Source organism: Bubalus kerabau, chromosome 6, assembly GCF_029407905.1.
Source record: "Bubalus kerabau isolate K-KA32 ecotype Philippines breed swamp buffalo chromosome 6, PCC_UOA_SB_1v2, whole genome shotgun sequence".
NCBI lineage: Eukaryota > Metazoa > Chordata > Mammalia > Artiodactyla > Bovidae > Bubalus > Bubalus kerabau.
The window spans coordinates 104,705,552-104,714,449 of NC_073629.1; the positions used below are offsets into that span (position 1 = coordinate 104,705,552).

The 8,898-nt window shown below is 44.0% G+C and overlaps 1 long non-coding RNA gene across 1 annotated transcript; it reads left to right on the top strand.

The window, feature by feature from the left end:
* Positions 1-4,600: 4,600 nt before the first annotated feature.
* LOC129655601 (uncharacterized) lies at positions 4,601-8,898 on the top strand. The gene is made up of 3 exons (XR_008716053.1): positions 4,601-4,930; positions 7,480-7,624; positions 8,616-8,898. It is a non-coding gene; the product is annotated as an uncharacterized LOC129655601 (long non-coding RNA).

Genomic DNA, 8,898 nt, shown 5'->3' on the forward strand with positions numbered 1-8,898 from the left:
GGAGGCCTGGCGTGCTGCGATTCATGGGGTTGCAAAGAGTCGGACACGACTGAGTGACTGATCTGATCTGAATCCTTCTCAACATGATATCTGCTCCTCTTTATTGGTCCTGATTACTGTCTCTTTCATGTTAAGTTATTTGTATCGTTACGTATATGTGTCAGGAGAGTGAAAAAGCTGGCTTAAAGCTCAGCATTCAAAAAAACCAAGATCATGGCAACTTATCCCATCACTGTTTGCAAATAGAAGGGGATAAAGTGGAGACAGTGACAGATTTTATTTTCTTGGGCTCCAAAATCACTGGAAAAAATGCTTGCTCCTTAGAAGGAAAGCTATGACAAACCTAGACAGTGTATTAAAAAGAAAAGACATAATTTTGCTGACAAAAGTCCATATAGTCAAAGCTATGGTTTTTCCAGTAGTCATGTATGGATGTGAGAGGTGGACCATAAAGAAGGCTGTGTGCCGAAGAATTGATGTTTTCAAATTATGGTGCTGGAGAAAGCTCTTGAGAATCCCTTGGACAGCAAGGAGATCAAACCAGTCAATCCTAAAGGAAATCAACAATTAATATTCATTGGAAGGACTGATGCTGAAGCTGAAGCCCCAAATACTTCAGCTACCTGATGTGAAGAACTGACTCATTGGAAAAGACCCTGATGCTTGGAAAGATTGAAGGCCAAAGGAGAAGAGGGCAGGAGAGGATGAGATGGATGGATGGCATCACTGACTCAATGGACATGAATCTGAGCACACTCTAGGAGATAGTGAATGACAGGGAAGCCTGGTGTGCTGCAATCCATGGGGTGACAATGAGTCGGACAGGACTTAGCAACTGACCAACAACAATAATAACAACATATGTGTCAAGGTCTGTGATTTCTAGTGGCCAGGAAACTCAACTTCCTGTTCTGTAGTCCAGATCCTGGCAGCTTGCTTCCTAAAGAGGATGATACGAGTGAGGAGGAAGATAAAGATCATGATGATGATGGCATCACATCAGAGTAGATGTGCAACTTTGCAAGTAGACCATCCTTGGTTTGAACTTAACCCTGCCATATGCTAATTGTGTAGCACTTGGTAAGTTCCTCAACTTAGCTGAACAGTTATTTTGAGAATTAAATAAATTATACTACACTTATATGTGCTCTATTCTAGGGCACACAATAGATGCTCCAGAAATAGTCAATTCTGTTTTCTTCTCTACCCAGTCCACAATGGTTCCTAGTTTATAAAGAAGGTCTATCTTTAATGTACTTGTTAGAATCCTTTCAGTTGCAAGTGACAGAAACTCAGCCTGAGTAAATTAAAAAACAGAACATTTTGCTAGCTTGATCCAGGGCTCAAATGATGTGCTCGGAGCTCAGTTTGTCTGTCTTCACTTGCTAGCTGTGCTTCCTCTGTGATTGTTCACTTCCCAGGCAGGCTCTGTGCTTCATGGCAGACGGCCACCAAAGCTTCGGTTTATGTCCCTAGCAACCTCAGAGGCAGAACAGCATCCTTTTCCCTAGCTGCCCCAGGCAAATTCCCAGAATTTCATCCTAGTGGTTTTCATTGGCCTGGCTTAGATCCCATGCCCATCCCTGAACCAACACTAGGGCCTGAGGTAGGTGATGTTCTGAGTGGCCAAGCTGGGATCTCTATTTCTTCTGAGCTGAGGGTGAGAAAAGCCCCACCCAATCACACGTACCGAGAGAAGGGATGAGATGGCTCCTCAAGGAAAATCGGGGGACTGTGACCCTAAAAAGGGGGCCAGTGACAGGCAGGCAAAACAACAGATATTGACTGTTTCTACATGACTTCAGTGAATCTGGACACATCAAGGGAAGATGCCTCTTCTGCTTGATGGGATTCCTAAAAACTCTGTGAAGTCATATAGATACCTCCATACCACCTCAGTGGTTCAGGGCTTCCCTGTGCTGTGCTATGCATGTGTGAGTGTGTTGATAGTGAGCTAAGCGACATCTTGAGAATGTGGTGATTTTCTCAGTGTCCTGGAAGCAAGGAGATGACTCACTCTAAGGGGTTGAGTGTAAACGATCATTTAGATGTGGGCAGGGTTAGCCAGGGTGGGGTAGTGAGGTTCCCAGGGCTAGGCTGGAGCAGTGAGAAGGAGGAAGGGGCTTAACAAAGTCCAGTGAGAACTGGGCTGTGGTCTTATGGGGAGCACAGCCACTGCCTGAGCTCCAGCAAGCAAGGAAGGAAGATGAGGAGTAATTACCCCAGCCTCTCTCTATTTCCACTCTCCCTTTTCATGCTGCTGCCTCTCACTGGCCAAACCCAAACAGAAGCCAGCGTGCAGGAAAATCCAGGTGAGCAGGGCAAAGGGTGGAGAACTACTTGCTGGCTGGAAGGTTTATTATCTGGGAGGAAAGTGTAGTGTGTCAGACATTTAGTGGATGAAAAGTGCAGCTGGGGGGAGGGGGTGTGTAGTCAGCGTCTGGCTAAATTCTGATTTATTCTCTTTGCTTTTGGAAATATAATAATCTCTCCATCAAAGCTCCATCTATCTGCCAAAATAATGCATGTCCTTTTGTACAAATGAAAGAATTACTGCTATTATGCAAACACTGAAAGGGTACCACATTTGCATGCAAAGGGGAAAAAAAGAAGAATCCTATTTGCAATAAAATTAATTATACCAATGTGGCAAAGAGACACATGAGTATCCATTTAACATTTGGACAGGAGCAGAACTAACTTTCCTTGCCAACCCTGATGAAATAATGGAAGCCAAAAAAACAAAAGAAAACAAAAACCCTCTGAAAATAGAGGCCGAGGGAGGATATACAGGAATTGGGAATTTCTGGCCACTTTAAGACTTCCCCCTCAACAAAAAAAAAGATTGAAATAAAGGCTTTTTACAAATACTAACCATGAATATTAATGCTCTATAGTGATGCCTGAACTGAGTTCCTCATTAAAATGGCCTTTGGGTAGAGGAGTGTTAGCATGCAGGGTTTGTGACTGGCGCGAGATGCTTGAGAGGATGTTCCTTGTATCTGAAACCAGAAGGAAGGTAGATGCATTAGGGTTAGGACTCGTCAGATGTGTCTTACCTGATTGTGTTTGATCATCAGCAAATAGGAACTATGACAAGAAGACAAAGGAATCACTTATTCTGGATAATTAAATTTGAGGGGCATTCAATTCATAAAATTTTGCTCCCCTGTGTTCCAGGATCCTCATGTTATATATATGCTGTTGGTTTGCTTATCTGTCTGCACCAACCAGATGGAGAGCTTCCTGGGGTCAAGGACGGTATCTACCTAAATCTTATCTACCCTGTATCTCCAGTGCTTGGCACACAGGAGGCACTCAGTAAATGTTGACTTGAGAAGTATATTAATGAATGAACCACAGAATCTTACTCTGAGCTCAAAGTAGTTTCAGAGATCACGAATTCCAATGGTTCTGAAAGAATAAATGTATTTGGGGTGAGATGTTGGGCAGTAGTGGATGGCAAGGGGGCAGGATAAGGAAGATGAAATAAGTCTGGGAGAGACTTTTAAAAAAATTGAATTGTTTTTTTCTTCCAGTTTTATTGAGATAATACTGACATGTAGCACTGTATAAGTTTAAGATGTACAGCATAATGATTTGACTTGCATATATTATGAAATGATTATCATAATAAGTTTGGTGAACATCCATCCTCTTATAGAGATACAAGATTAAAGAAACAGAGAAAAAATTTTCCTTGGGGTGAGAACTCTTACAACTGACTCAGTAACTTTCATTTATAACATGCAGCAGTGTTAGTTACATTTATCAAGTTGTACATGACATCCCTAGTACTTATTAGTCTTATAACTGGAAGTTGGTACCTTTCATGACAACAGAGTTTTTGAAGCATGTGTCCCTCAAGTTCACTTACCACCTCAGCCTCCACTCAGATATCAGAATCCAGTGAGAGTGAACACTGTATTTTGAGAAGCTGCATTAGGTGACTCTTGGCCCAACAAGGCTGAGAACCACTGGCTGCCCACCCACCACCTCCCCACTCCCAGTGACCCCTCCAACCCTCTCTGCTTCCAGGGTTCAGCTTAGCGCTGCCACAAACAGACGCCGTCAATAGTTGCTGGATGAATGAGTCTCCCAGGTAGACTACGGAGAAGCCTTGATCATTTGCCCAAAGCCACACATAGTCAGACTTTGGTGGTTCAGACATTCTATCAACATGCAGGAAAACTGCAGAGGGAGACCATCTTTTTTCAACACCTTCCCCTCTGTCCCCAAAGTCAGGATTAAAGTTGAAAGTTTCTGAATGTGAAAGAGGATGTAGGTCAGGACTTTCTGAAGAAGGGATGTTGTTAAAAGGTGGGACCAGCCCTCAGAGGAAGTGTTTTCTTGCTAGATCCTCCACTGAAACATTAAAGTGTGATGGAAACTCATCTTTTGAGATTTGTTAAGATTAGATGCAGCCGCGGTTTCCCTGGTGGCTCAGTGGTAAAGAATCTGTCTGCTAATGCAGGAGACATGGGTTTGATCCCTGGGAATATCTCACATGCTGCGAAGCAGCTGAGCCTGTGCGCCCCAACTGTTGAGCCAGTGTTCTGGAAATCACGACTGCGGCAACTACTGAAGCCTGCATGGCCTAGAGCCTGCGCTCAGCAATGAGAGAGGCCACTGATGTTAGGAGTCCTCTCATAACTAGAGAGTGGCCCCCACTCACTGCAACTCGAGAGAAGCCCACACAGCAATGAAGACCCGGCACAGCCAAAAGATGAATAAAATTATCAAAACAAGATTAGATGCTGCCTTTATGGAGGCAAAGAGTGGATGAGAAGTAGAAGCTACCTGCTACCAGGAGTCACACCACAGCTCTGTAACCGTCACTGGGAAATTACACCACTACCATCGCATTTAGGGGAGTGGATGAAAGAACTGACTGCTGCATCTCATAGTCTCTCAGTCTGTAAAACTGAAGGTAAATTGGGTTTATTTATTTGACGACATATATCGTTGTTAAAAATTAAAATATAGCTAATTTACAATGTTGTGTTAGTTTCAAATGTATAGCAAAGTCATTAGTTATATGTACACATATATATCTATCCTTCCTTTTCTACTGTGGGTTATTACTAGATATTGAGTTTGGTTCCCTGAGCTACACAGTAAATCCTTGTTGTTTACCTATTTTGTTTATATTAATGTGTACCTGTTAATCCCAAGCTTCTAATTTACACCTCCCTACTTGCCACTTTGGTAACCATAAGTTTGTTTTCTATGAATGTGAGTCTATTTCTGTTTTATAAATAAGTTCATTTGTATCATTGTTTTAGATTCCATACATAAGTGATATCATATATTTGTTTTTCTCTGGCTTACTTCACTTAATGTGATAATCTCTAGGTCCATCCATGTTGCTGCAAGTGACATTATTTTATTCTTTTTTTATGGCTTAGTCATATGACATATATAGTTTTGGCAACATAGTGTCTCATTAAAAGCACGGATTCTATTAGTGTACTAAATGCCACTGAATTGTACACCTTGAAATGGCTAGAATGGTGAATTTTGTGTTCTGTGTATTTTAACACACACACACACACACACACACAGCAGTTGGATTCTGGAGCCAGAACCTTTGAGTTTGAATCCTGGTTCTGTCACCGACTAGCTGTGTGGACCCTGGGCAAATTACCTAACCTCTCTGTGCCTCTGCTGCTTCATCTATAAAACAGCACTTGCTCCATGGGGTTATCATAGGGATTAAATGAGAGCTCCACGTGAGAACTCTCACTAGTATGATTACTGCAGATGGTCTACCCTACAGGGAGATGAGACTTTTGTTAACTTCTATTGCTTGTCTGCAAGACTGTGCCTCATTTAATAGATGAAGTCAAGATTGACAACTGAGGTTGTCTTCACCGTATGACACTGACTCAGACGGAACCTCTTAGTGAGAAAGAATGCTTTGTTTTCCCAGGCACATTGCTAATATAAATGATTTCCTTTGCGTTTCCTGAATCACAGAATCTCAAGTACTGGAGAAGGGCTCACAAATCACGTCAGCCTGCATAAAGAAGCAGTTGACTTGCCCGAGGACGCGTTACTGGTGTGGCCTGGTCTTCTAATTGCTAGAGCAATGCTCTTTCTGCCCATCACCATAGTTACAGTGCCTGGAAATGCATTTTGTTTTCACATCTGTAATGTTTAAAGTGAAATACACACACTCTTACACACACAACAATCAAGGTGCAGAGAGCACTTCGGCTTTGCAAGAAGCCATCTGCATTTAATTGGGACACACCATATTTTCTGTTTGGGAGGGAGGCAATAAGGCTATACCCATGTTCCAGGGTTCTTAGTTACAAGTAACAGAAATAAGTCCTGGCTAACTGCAGCAGTCAAGGATTTATTGGAAGGGTGTCAGGTAGCTTGAGAATTGAAGGGAGGCTGGCAAACAAGTCTGGGAAGATAACCACAACAAGAGGGCAGGCCGTGGCTACCACAGTCAAGGTCACCCTCAAGGTCAGTGTGGTGGAGATGCTGCTAGATGCAGATGCTCCTGGACTTCAATGCCAAAGCCCCATGCTCAGTCCAGTGCTGCCTCCAGTGAATTCTCATCCTTGAGCTTGGTGTTGTGAGTCTCCTACTTTTGTGTCTTTGCATCACTCTCCGTGATTTGAAGTTCCAGAAGGAATAGCCCATCAGCTGAGCTGGATGAGATGTCTGAGGTTCAGCATGGTTAGCAGGGGTATGGGGCTTACAGGAAAAGTCTCTGGCCTTCTCAGACTGAGGACTAGGAGGAAGGTCCCTGCCTCTGGCCAAGATTTACAAAGGAGGAGTCCATCCACCCACCTCCTGCTTGCTTGCTTTGAATTCTTCCCAGATAAGGAGGTGACAGAATGCTGAGGAATCAGAAACAAACAAAGGAACAAAAACAACAGAAAATTCATGACATTAGGAGAATCCAGGAAAGGTGCCTGGCCCAGGTGTCTGCTCTTCTCCCCTTTCTGGAGTCAGCATCCTTTACTCATCCCGCTCTCTCCCTAAGTCTTATTCATCCCGATTGGTCCCTATGTTTGAGGGAACAGATGCTCCAAGAAGGACTCAGAGGTCAAGGACTCTTACAGCTCTGTTTACTTTGGTCTCCATCAGAGTCACCCTGGAACTCCTGAGTGTCTTCTCTGTCCAATTAAAGTCCAACAGCCTATTATTTTTATTGTGATAAAATCCACATAACATGAAATGCACCATTTTAGCCATTTTTAAAGTATACAATTCAGTGGCATTTAGTACACTCACAGTGTTGTGCAACTATCACCGATGTCTAGTTCTGGAACATTTTCACCACCCTCCCACCCATGAAGCAGTCACTCCCCATCCCTGCCTCCCTGGAGCCCCTGGAAACCATTCGTCGGCAGGCATTCTTTCTCTTTCCAAAATTGATCTATTTTGGAAATTGCATATAAATGAAATCATATGCTATGCAAACATCTTCCTATTTATCTTCACCTCCTTCTGCTACAGGTTCTTCATGACCTGTCTCCCCACTACCTCTGAAACCTCATCTCAGCACAGGACAGGGAACCAGCACTGGTTACTCGGCTTTTACCCAACAAAGCCACAGAAGGAAGAAGGAGGATGATGTATCTGAGAAACCATCAGAAAGATGGTGAGGCTCCCCTAGGGAGACAGAACATAGTTGGGTGTCTCTGTAAGGATTAACAACCACACAGAACTGGGGAGGGCTAGGTAGGAGGCTGGGATAGGTGAGGAGAAAGCCTTTTAGCTGAGTTGAATTCTTACTGCCTCTCTCTCTGGGCAGATCACTGCCCACCCCTTCATCTGTTCAAGACAGAGAAAGAGTAGGACCCCAGGAGTGCTGGCTGAGAGTGGAGAGTCAGTGGACCGGATGGGGCAGGAGTGGGTCAGAGCAGGTTCAAGCAGTCGTACCATCATCCGAGTGTCCCAGTCTTTCCTCCGACATTGAGGGAAAACACTTGAGCAACAGCAATGCCTGAAACTGAAGCCCACGGGAGGTTTGCTGAGGCATAGCATTGCCCTGTGGGGAATGTACAGCAAACAGGTGATGTGAGCATGGGTTACAGTGTCAGAGGCTCTCCTCTTTCTACACTCCCTGCCCCGTACCCGCCCCCCCCCAATCACCCCCACCCCTGCAATGCAGTCTAAAAGAGCATAAGCTGGGGCTGTGCTAACAGCCATGATTGCTATCTTAGAGCCAAAGTGACGCTCCCTCCCCCACTACGCCCCCACCCCCTGCAAAGAGAATGGCTTAAAGAACATAGGCATGCATTTCTTTCATATATAATAATTCTGAAACCTGCAGGCAACTCTGCTCCATATTGTTATACAGGAAAAAAGACTGACAGCATCTTTGTCATCTTCAATATAAGGCTTCTGAGGTGTCTGTAGCGAGGGGCCAGTAAGCCATCTGGGATGTGATCCCATGCAAGGCTTGAGCTTACCTGTAGGATGCAGTGTAGGCTTTAAATCAGCAATCAATAGCTGGTGCTGTCACCATGGCAACAAAAAAGCACATGGGCTAGGAACCAAAAGGGAAGGGTTAGGAGTGGTCCTTATAACAATTACAATGAACACTCTCCTTAATGGAACTTCTTTCTCTGTGATCTTGGACTTCACAGGTTTGGGGTGTTGGTTCTAAGAGAAGAGTATTCCCACCACGGAATGCAGCCTTGGTTCTGATGAATTGGAAGCTGAGCTTGTCTCTGACCATTTGGGGACTCCCCATGCCACTGAATCAACAGGAAAAGAAGTGGATCACTGTCCTGACTGTCAAGGGGAAATCAGGTTTCTGCTATGTGCTAGGGCTGAAAAAACTGCTTAGAACCCAAAGGGTTCATGGGGTCACATTATAGAATCTATTTCAGTAATAAAGTTCAGTGGAAAACTGGCAACCCAGCTCAG